Below are 12,022 nucleotides of genomic sequence, written 5' to 3' on the forward strand. Positions count from 1 at the left end.
AGGGGCAGCTGTCAATCGTTGTCTCTGATTGAGAACCATACTTAGGCAGCCTGGTTTCGCCCTTGAGTGGTGGGTAGTTGTTTTCTGTCTCTGTGTCTGAACCAGACAGAACTATTTCGTGTTGGTCTATTTTTGTTATTTTGGTCTTAGTGTTCTGAGTTATAATAAATATGAACATGGACACTTACCACACTGCATATTGGTTCGATCCTTCCTACTCCTCCTCAGACGAAGGGGACAGCCGTTACAGCTATTGGCAGACAGGCATTTAGGTAATGAGGACGAGGCCTCTAACTAGCCAAAGTGAATTCATACCCACACACTTACGATTCGCATCGCTCTCTCCACTGTCATTAAAAACAACCTCAGACATGTCACAGTGTCCGTCTCCCTCCCTCCCTCCTCATGGGTGATGGTGATATTTCTCGGTGGGTATCTCCTCCTGTCCATCTCCCAGTTCTTTCCAGCAATGGTTCAAGATGTGATGCTCAGAACAGCTCTCAACTGAGATGGAGACACGTGATTACATAATTTGTCTTGTTTATTTGTCATTGACAGTTTATAGAGCACGTGGCTGCTCAGTAGTGTGAAAGGGGATTGACAACGTTTTAGTCCAATGGGGGAGAGCGCCAATCCAACCAATCACAACACGTTCCAGTCGTTATACTGTATATGGCAAACCGTGTTCCTGAAAGTTCCATATTAGCAGAGAACATTCTGATAGCCCTCACTGATGGAATGTTTCTGATTGGACAGCATGTTGAGGAAATGGAATGAGACATGCCAAACCACCCACATTCCTCCCAACACCAATCACAGTTGTTCTATTTACAGCCACCTCGGTTCTGCTTGAGTGACAGGAGCTAGAATTCATTTCTCTCACCAATGTGTCCTCAAAAGACGACCAGCCTGTCACTAAAAAAATAAACTCTCCAAAGCATTGTGACTGGTTGACTGGTTGTATTGTGACTGGTCGACTGGTTGTATTGTGACTGGTTGTATTGTGACTGGTTGACTGGTTGTATTGTGACTGGTTGACTAGTTGTATTGTGACTGGTTGTATTGTGACTGGTTGTATTGTGACTGGTTGTATTGTGACTGGTTGACTGGTTGTATTGTGACTGGTTGACTGGTTGCATTGTGACTGGTTGTATTGTGACTGGTAGTATTGTGACTGATTGTTTTGTGACTGGTTGTATTGTGACTGGTTGTATTGTGACTGGTTGACTGGTTGTATTGTGACTGGTTGTATTGTGACTGGTTGACTGGTTGTATTGTGACTGGTTGTATTTTGACTGGTTGCATTGTGACTGGTTGTATTGCGATTTGTTGACTGGTTGTATTGTGACTGGTTGACTGGTTGTATTGTAACTGGTTGTATTGTGACTGGTTGACTGGTTGTATTGTGACTGGTTGACTGGTTGTATTGTGACTGGTTGCATTGTAACTGGTTTACTGGTTGTATTGTGACTGGTTGTGTTGTGATTGGTTGACTGGTTGCATTGTGACTGGTTGTATTGTGACTGGTTGACTGGTTGTATTATGACTGGTTGTATTGTGACTGGTTGTATTGTGACTGGTTGACTGGTTGCATTGTGACTGGTTGTATTGTGACTGGTTGACTGGTTGTATTGTGACTGGTTGTATTGTGACTGGTTGCATTGTGACTGGTTGTATTGTGACTGGTTGTATTGTAACTGGTAGATTTGTGACTGGTTGTATTGTGACTGGTTGTATTGTGACTGGTTGACTGGTTGTAATTGTCACTGGTTGTATTGTGACTGGTTGCATTGTGACTGGTTGACTGGTTGTATTGTGACTGGTTGTATTGTGACTGGTTGTATTGTGACAGGTTGTATTGTGACTGGTTGACTAGTTGCATTGTGACTGGTTGTATTGTGACTGGTTGACGAGTTGTATTGTGACTGGTTGCATTGTGACTGGTTTACTGGTTGTATTGTGACTGGTTGACTAGTTGCATTGTGACTGGTTGTATTGTGACTGGTTGTATTGTGACTGGTTGCATTGTGACTGGTTGCATTGTGACTGGCTGTATTGTGACTGGTTGTATTGTGACTGGTTGACTGGTTGTATTGTGACTGGTTGCATTGTGACTGGTCGTATTGTGACTGGTTGACTAGTTGCATTGTGACTGGTTTTATTGTGACTGGTTGACTGGTTGTATTGTGACTGGTTGACTGGTTGTATTGTGACTGGTTGACTGGTTGTATTGTGACTGGTTGCATTGTGACTGGTTGCATTGTGACTGGTTGACTAGTTGCATTGTGACTGGTTGTATTGTGACTGGTTGACTGGTTGTGTGACTGGTTGTATTGTGACTGGTTGACTGGTTGCATTGTGACTGGTTGTATTGTGACTGGTTGACTGTTTGCACTGGTGACTGGTTGCATTGTGACTGGTTGTGACTGGTTGACTGGTTGTATTGTGACTGGTTGTATTGTGACTGGTTGACTGGTTGTATTATGACTGGTTGTATTGTGACTGGTTGTATTGTGACTGGTTGACTGGTTGCATTGTGACTGGTTGTATTGTGACTGGTTGACTGGTTGTATTGTGACTGGTTGCATTGTGACTGGTTGTATTGTGACTGGTTGTGACTGGTTGTATTGTAACTGGTAGATTTGTGACTGGTTGTATTGTGACTGGTTGTATTGTGACTGGTTGACTGGTTGTAATTGTCACTGGTTGTATTGTGACTGGTTGCATTGTGACTGGTTGACTGGTTGTATTGTGACTGGTTGTATTGTGACTGGTTGTATTGTGACTGGTTGTATTGTGACTGGTTGTATTGTGACTGGTTGTATTGTGACAGGTTGACTAGTTGCATTGTGACTGGTTGTATTGTGACTGGTTGACGAGTTGTATTGTGACTGGTTGTATTGTGACTGGTTGCATTGTGACTGGTTTACTGGTTGTATTGTGACTGGTTGACTAGTTGCATTGTGACTGGTTGTATTGTGACTGGTTGTATTGTGACTGGGTTCATTGTGACTGGTTGTATTGTGACTGGCTGTATTTTGACTGGTTGCATTGTGACTGGTTGTATTGTGACTGGTTGACTGGTTGTATTGTGACTGGTTGTATTGTGACTGGTTGTATTGTGACTGGTTGTATTGTAACTGGTAGATTTGTGACTGGTAGTTTTGTGACTGGTTGACTGGTTGTATTGTGACTGGTTGCATTGTGACTGGTTGACTGGTTGCATTGTGACTGGTTGTATTGTGACTGGTTGCATTGTGACTGGTTGACTGGTTGTATTGTGACTGGTTGACTGGTTGTATTGTGACTGGTTGACTGGTTGCATTTTGACTGGTTGTATTGTGACTGGTAGTATTGTGACTGATTGTTTTGTGACTGGTTGTATTGTGACTGGTTGTATTGTGACTGGTTGACTGGTTGTATTGTGACTGGTTGTATTGTGACTGGTTGACTGGTTGTATTGTGACTGGTTGTATTTTGACTGGTTGCATTGTGACTGGTTGTATTGTGATTTGTTGACTGGTTGTATTGTGACTGGTTGACTGGTTGTATTGTAACTGGTTGTATTGTGACTGGTTGACTGGTTGTATTGTGACTGGTTGACTGGTTGTATTGTGACTGGTTGCATTGTAACTGGTTTACTGGTTGTATTGTGACTGGTTGTGTTGTGATTGGTTGACTGGTTGTATTATGACTGGTTGTATTGTGACTGGTTGTATTGTGACTGGTTGACTGGTTGCATTGTGACTGGTTGTATTGTGACTGGTTGACTGGTTGTATTGTGACTGGTTGTATTGTGACTGGTTGCATTGTGACTGGTTGTATTGTGACTGGTTGTATTGTAACTGGTAGATTTGTGACTGGTTGTATTGTGACTGGTTGTTTGTGACTGGTTGACTGGTTGTAATTGTCACTGGTTGTATTGTGACTGGTTGCATTGTGACTGGTTGACTGGTTGTATTGTGACTGGTTGTATTGTGACTGGTTGTATTGTGACTGGTTGTATTGTGACAGGTTGTATTGTGACTGGTTGACTAGTTGCATTGTGACTGGTTGTATTGTGACTGGTTGACGAGTTGCATTGTGACTGGTTGTATTGTGACTGGTTGCATTGTGACTGGTTGCATTGTGACTGGTTGCATTGTGACTGGCTGTATTGTGACTGGTTGTATTGTGACTGGTTGACTGGTTGTATTGTGACTGGTTGCATTGTGACTGGTCGTATTGTGACTGGTTGACTAGTTGCATTGTGACTGGTTGTATTGTGACTGGTTGACTGGTTGTATTGTGACTGGTTGACTGGTTGTATTGTAACTGGTTGACTGGTTGTATTGTGACTGTTGCATTGTGACTGGTTGTATTGTGACTGGTTGACTAGTTGCATTGTGACTGGTTGTATTGTGACTGGTTGACTGGTTGTATTGTGACTGGTTGTATTGTGACTGGTTGACTGGTTGCATTGTGACTGGTTGTATTGTGACTGGTTGATTAGTTGCATTGTGACTGGTTGTATTGTGACTGGTTGACTGGTTGTATTGTGACTGGTTGTATTGTGACTGGTTGACTGGTTGTATTATGACTGGTTGTATTGTGACTGGTTGTATTGTGACTGGTTGACTGGTTGCATTGTGACTGGTTGTATTGTGACTGGTTGCATTGTGACTGGTTGTATTGTGACTGGTTGTATTGTAACTGGTAGATTTGTGACTGGTTGTATTGTGACTGGTTGTATTGTAACTGGTAGATTTGTGACTGGTTGTATTGTGACTGGTTGTATTGTGACTGGTTGACTGGTTGTAATTGTCACTGGTTGTATTGTGACTGGTTGCATTGTGACTGGTTGACTGGTTGTATTGTGACTGGTTGTATTGTGACTGGTTGTATTGTGACTGGTTGTATTGTGACTGGTTGTATTGTGACAGGTTGTATTGTGACTGGTTGACTAGTTGCATTGTGACTGGTTGTATTGCGACTGGTTGACGAGTTGCATTGTGACTGGTTGTATTGTGACTGGTTGCATTGTGACTGGTTTACTGGTTGTATTGTGACTGGTTGACTAGTTGCATTGTGACTGGTTGTATTGTGACTGGTTGTATTGTGACTGGGTTCATTGTGACTGGTTGTATTGTGACTGGTTGTATTTTGACTGGTTGCATTGTGACTGGTTGTATTGTGACTGGTTGACTGGTTGTATTGTGACTGGTTGTATTGTGACTGGTTGTATTGTAACTGGTAGATTTGTGACTGGTAGTTTTGTGACTGGTTGACTGGTTGTATTGTGACTGGTTGCATTGTGACTGGTTGACTGGTTGCATTGTGACTGGTTGACTGGTTGCATTGTGACTGGTTGTATTGTGACTGGTTGCATTGTGACTGGTTGACTGGTTGTATTGTGACTGGTTGTTTTGTGACTGATTGACTGGTTGTTTTGTGACTGGTTGTATTGTGACTGGTTGTTTTGTGACTGGTTGTATTGTGACTGGTTGTTTTGTGACTGGTTGTTTTGTGACTGGTTGTATTGTGACTGGTTGTATTGTGACTGGTTGACTGGTTGTATTGTCACTGGTTGTATTGTGACTTGTTTGCTGGTTGTATTGTGACTGGTTGTATTGTGACTGGTTGACTGGTTGTATTGTGACTGGTTGTATTGTGACTGGTTGACTGGTTGTATTGTGTCTGGTTGTATTGTGACTGGTTGTATTGTGACTGGTTGACTAGTTGCATTGTGACTGGTTGTATTGTGACTGGTTGACTGGTTGTATTGTGACTGGTTGTATTGTGACTGGTTGACTGGTTGTATTATGACAGGTTGTATTGTGACAGGTTGTATTGTGACTGGTTGACTAGTTGCATTGTGACTGGTTGTATTGTGACTGGTTGACTGGTTGTATTGTGACTGGTTGCATTGTGACTGGTTGCATTGTGACTGGCTGTATTGTGACTGGTTGTATTGTGACTGGTTGACTGGGTGTATTGTGACTGGTTGACTGGTTGCATTGTGACTGGTTGTATTGTGACTGGTTGACTAGTTGCATTGTGACTGGTTGTATTGTGACTGGTTGACTGGTTGTATTGTGACTGGTTGACTGGTTGTATTGTGACTGGTTGACTGGTTGTATTGTGACTGGTTGACTTGTTGTATTGTGACTGGTTGACTGGTTGTATTGTGACTGGTTGACTGGTTGTATTGTGACTGGTTGACTGGTTGTATTGTGACTGGTTGCATTGTGACTGGTTGTATTGTGACTGGTTGACTAGTTGCATTGTGACTGGTTGTATTGTGACTGGTTGTATTGTGACTGGTTGACTGGTTGTATTGTAACTGGTAGATTTGTGACTGGTAGTTTTGTGACTGGTTGACTGGTTGTATTGTGACTGGTTGCATTGTGACTGGTTGACTGGTTGCATTGTGACTGGTTGTATTGTGACTGGTTGTTTGTGACTGGTTGACTGGTTGTATTGTGACTGGTTGTATTGTGACTGGTTGTGGTTGTATTGTGACTGGTTGACTGACTGGTTGTATTGTGACTGGTTGACTGGTTGACTGGTTGTACTGGTTGTATTGTGACTGGTTGACTGGTTGTATTGTGACTGGTTGACTGGTTGTATTGTGACTGGTTGACTGGTTGTATTGTGACTGGTTGACTGGTTGTATTGTGACTGGTTGACTGGTTGTATTGTGACTGGTTGACTGGTTGTATTGTGACTGGTTGCATTGTGACTGGTTGTATTGTGACTGGTTGACTGGTTGTATTGTGACTGGTTGACTGGTTGTATTGTGACTGGACTTTGTATTGTGACTGGTTGTATTGTGACTGGTTGACTGGTTGCATTGTGACTGGTTTACTGGTTGTATTGTGACTGGTTGTATTGTGATTGGTTGACTGGTTGTATTATGACTGGTTGTATTGTGACTGGTTGTATTGTGACTGGTTGACTGGTTGTATTGTGACTGGTTGTATTGTGACTGGTTGACTGGTTGTATTGTGACTGGTTGACTGGTTGTATTGTGACTGGTTTACTGGTTGTATTGTGACTGGTTGACTGGTTGTATTGTGACTGGTTGTATTGTGACTGGTTGTATTTTGACTGGTTGCATTGTGACTGGTTGTATTGTGACTGGTTGACTGGTTGTATTGTGACTGGTTGTATTGTGACTGGTTGTATTGTGACTGGTTGCATTGTGACTGGTTGTATTGTGACTGGTTGACTGGTTGTATTGTGACTGGTTGTATTGTGACTGGTTGTATTTTGACTGGTTGTATTGTAACTGGTAGATTTGTGACTGGTAGTTTTGTGACTGGTTGACTGGTTGTATTGTGACTGGTTGCAATTGTGACTGGTTGACTGGTTGCATTGTGACTGGTTGACTGTTTGCATTGTGACTGGTTGTATTGTGACTGGTTGCATTGTGACTGGTTGACTGGTTGTATTGTGACTGGTTGTTTTGTGACTGATTGACTGGTTGTTTTGTGACTGGTTGTATTGTGACTGGTTGTTTTGTGACTGGTTGTATTGTGACTGGTTGTATTGTGACTGGTTGACTGGTTGTATTGTCACTGGTTGTATTGTGACTGGTTTGCTGGTTGTATTGTGACTGGTTGTATTGTGACTGGTTGACTGGTTGTATTGTGACTGGTTGTATTGTGACTGGTTGACTGGTTGTATTGTGACTGGTTGTATTGTGACTGGTTGACTGGTTGTATTGTGACTGGTTGACTGGTTGTATTGTGACTGGTTGCATTGTGACTGGTTTACTGGTTGTATTGTGACTGGTTGTGTTGTGATTGGTTGACTGGTTGTATTATGACTGGTTGTATTGTGACTGGTTGTATTGTGACTGGTTGACTGGTTGCATTGTGACTGGTTGTATTGTGACTGGTTGACTGGTTGTATTGTGACTGGTTGTATTGTGACTGGTTGTATTGTAACTGGTAGATTTGTGACTGGTTGTATTGTGACTGGTTGTATTGTGACTGGTTGACTGGTTGTAATTGTCACTGGTTGTATTGTGACTGGTTGCATTGTGACTGGTTGACTGGTTGTATTGTGACTGGTTGTATTGTGACAGGTTGTATTGTGACTGGTTGACTAGTTGCATTGTGACTGGTTGTATTGTGACTGGTTGACGAGTTGCATTGTGACTGGTTGTATTGTGACTGGTTGCATTGTGACTGGTTTACTGTTTGTATTGTGACTGGTTGACTAGTTGCATTGTGACTGGTTGTATTGTGACTGGTTGTATTGTGACTGGTTGCATTGTGACTGGTTGCATTGTGACTGGTGTATTGTGACTGGTTGTATTGTGACTGGTTGACTGGTTGTATTGTGACTGGTTGCATTGTGACTGGTTGTATTGTGACTGGTTGACTAGTTGCATTGTGACTGGTTGTATTTTGACTGGTTGTATTGTGACTGGTTGACTGGTTGTATTGTGACTGGTTGACTGGTTGTATTGTGACTGGTTGCATTGTGACTGGTTGCATTGTGACTGGTTGACTAGTTGCATTGTGACTGGTTGTATTGTGACTGGTTGACTGGTTGTATTGTGACTGGTTGTATTGTGACTGGTTGACTGGTTGCATTGTGACTGGTTGTATAGTGACTGGTTGACTAGTTGCATTGTGACTGGTTGTATTGTGACTGGTTGACTGGTTGTATTGTGACTGGTTGTATTGTGACTGGTTGACTGGTTGCATTGTGACTGGTTGTATTGTGACTGGTTGACTGGTTGTATTGTGACTGGTTGTATTGTGACTGGTTGCATTGTGACTGGTTGTATTGTGACTGGTTGTATTGTAACTGGTAGATTTGTGACTGGTTGTATTGTGACTGGTTGTATTGTGACTGGTTGACTGGTTGTAATTGTCACTGGTTGTATTGTGACTGGTTGCATTGTGACTGGTTGACTGGTTGTATTGTGACCTGTTGTATTGTGACTGGTTGTATTGTGACTGGTTGTATTGTGACTGGTTGTATTGTGACTGGTTGTATTGTGACAGGTTGTATTGTGACTGGTTGACTAGTTGCATTGTGACTGGTTGTATTGTGACTGGTTGACGAGTTGCATTGTGACTGGTTGTATTGTGACTGGTTGCTTTGTGACTGGTTTACTGGTTGTATTGTGACTGGTTGACTAGTTGCATTGTGACTGGTTGTATTGTGACTGGCTGTATTGTGACTGGTTGTATTGTGACTGGTTGACTAGTTGCATTGTGACTGGTTGTATTGTGACTGGTTGACTGGTTGTATTCTGACTGGTTGTATTGTGACTGGTTGACTGGTTGTATTGTGACTGGTTGACTGGTTGTATTGTGACTGGTTGACTGGTTGTATTGTGACTGGTTGCATTGTGACTGGTTGTATTGTGACTGGTTGACTAGTTGCATTGTGACTGGTTGTATTGTGACTGGTTGACTGGTTGTATTGTGACTGGTTGACTGGTTGTATTGTGACTGGTTGACTGGTTGTATTGTGACTCGTTGCATTGTGACTGGTTGCATTGTGACTGGTCGACTAGTTGCATTGTGACTGGTTGTATTGTGACTGGTTGACTGGTTGTATTGTGACTGGTTGTATTGTGACTGTTTGACTGGTTGCATTGTGACTGGTTGTATTGTGACTGGTTGACTAGTTGCATTGTGACTGGTTGTATTGTGACTGGTTGACTGGTTGTATTGTGACTGGTTGTATTGTGACTGGTTGACTGGTTGTATTGTGACTGGTTGACTGGTTGTATTGACTGGTTGACTGGTTGTATTGTGACTGGTTGACTGGTTGTATTGTGACTGGTTGCATTGTGACTGGTTGTTTGTGACTGGTTGACTATTGCATTGTGACTGGTTGTATTGTGACTGGTTGTATTGTGACTGGTTGTATTGTGACTGGTTGACTGGTTGTATTGTGACTGGTTGTATTGTGACTGGTTGTATTTTGACTGGTTGCATTGTGACTGGTTGTATTGTGACTGGTTGTATTGTGACTGGTTGTATTGTGACTGGTTGACTGTTTGTATTGTGACTGATTGTATTGTGACTGGTTGTATTGTGACTGGTTGACTGGTTGCATTGTGACTGGTAGTATTGTGACTGGTTGACTGGTTGTATTGTGACTGGTTAACTGGTTGTATTGTGACTGGTTGACTGGTTGTATTGTGACTGGTTGACTGGTTGTATTGTGACTGGTTGCATTGTGACTGGTTTACTGGTTGTATTGTGACTGGTTGTATTGTGATTGGTTGACTGGTTGTATTATGACTGGTTGTATTGTGACTGGTTGTATTGTGACTGGTTGACTGGTTGCATTGTGACTGGTTGTATTGTGACTGGTTGACTGGTTGTATTGTGACTGGTTTACTGGTTGTATTGTGACTGGTTGACTGGTTGTATTGTGACTGGTTGTATTGTGACTGGTTGTATTTTGACTGGTTGCATTGTGACTGGTTGTATTGTGACTGGTTGACTGGTTGTATTGTGACTGGTTGTATTGTGACTGGTTGTATTGTGACTGGTTGTATTGTAACTGGTAGATTTGTGACTGGTAGTTTTGTGACTGGTTGACTGGTTGTATTGTGACTGGTTGCATTGTGACTGGTTGACTGGTTGCATTGTGACTGGTTGTATTGTGACTGGTTGCATTGTGACTGGTTGACTGGTTGTATTGTGACTGGTTGTTTTGTGACTGATTGACTGGTTGTTTTGTGACTGGTTGTATTGTGACTGGTTGTTTTGTGACTGGTTGTTTTGTGACTGGTTGTATTGTGACTGGTTGTATTGTGACTGGTTGACTGGTTGTATTGTCACTGGTTGTATTGTGACTTGTTTGCTGGTTGTATTGTGACTGGTTGTATTGTGACTGGTTGTATTGTGACTGGTTGACTAGTTGCATTGTGACTGGTTGTATTGTGACTGGTTGACTGGTTGTATTGTGACTGGTTGTATTGTGACTGGTTGACTGGTTGTATTATGACAGGTTGTATTGTGACAGGTTGTATTGTGACTGGTTGACTAGTTGCATTGTGACTGGTTGTATTGTGACTGGTTGACTGGTTGTATTGTGACTGGTTGCATTGTGACTGGTTGCATTGTGACTGGCTGTATTGTGACTGGTTGTATTGTGACTGGTTGACTGGGTGTATTGTGACTGGTTGACTGGTTGCATTGTGACTGGTTGTATTGTGACTGGTTGACTAGTTGCATTGTGACTGGTTGTATTGTGACTGGTTGACTGGTTGTATTGTGACTGGTTGACTGGTTGTATTGTGACTGGTTGACTGGTTGTATTGTGACTGGTTGACTGGTTGTATTGTGACTGGTTGACTGGTTGTATTGTGACTGGTTGACTGGTTGTATTGTGACTGGTTGACTGGTTGTATTGTGACTGGTTGCATTGTGACTGTTTGTATTGTGACTGGTTGACTGGTTGTATTGTGACTGGTTGTATTGTGACTGGTTGTATTGTGACTGGTTGACTGGTTGTATTGTGACTGGTTGTATTGTGACTGGTTGTTTTGTGACTGGTTGACTGGTTGTATTGTGACTGGTTGTATTGTGACTGGTTGACTGGTTGTATTGTGACTGGTTGTATTGTGACTGGTTGTATTGTGACTGGTTGACTGGTTGTATTGTGACTGGTTGACTGGTTGTATTGTGACTGGTTGTATTGTGACTGGTTGTATTGTGACTGGTTGTATTGTGACTGGTTGACTGGTTGTATTGTGACTGGTTGACTGGTTGTATTGTGACTGGTTGACTGGTTGTATTGTGACTGGTTGCATTGTGACTGGTTGTATTGTGACTGGTTGACTGTTGCATTGTGACTGGTTGTATTGTGACTGGTTGTATTGTGACTGGTTGACTGGTTGTATTGTGACTGGTTGTATTGTGACTGGTTGTTTTGTGACTGGTTGACTGGTTGTATTTGACTGGTTGCATTGTGACTGGTTGTATTGTGACTGGTTGACTGGTTGCATTGTGACTGGTTGTATTGTGACTGGTTGACTGGTTGTATTGTGACTGGTTGA

The sequence above is a fragment of the Oncorhynchus tshawytscha genome, linkage group LG15 (assembly GCF_018296145.1).
Source record: "Oncorhynchus tshawytscha isolate Ot180627B linkage group LG15, Otsh_v2.0, whole genome shotgun sequence".
In the NCBI taxonomy this organism is placed as follows: Eukaryota; Metazoa; Chordata; class Actinopteri; order Salmoniformes; family Salmonidae; genus Oncorhynchus; species Oncorhynchus tshawytscha.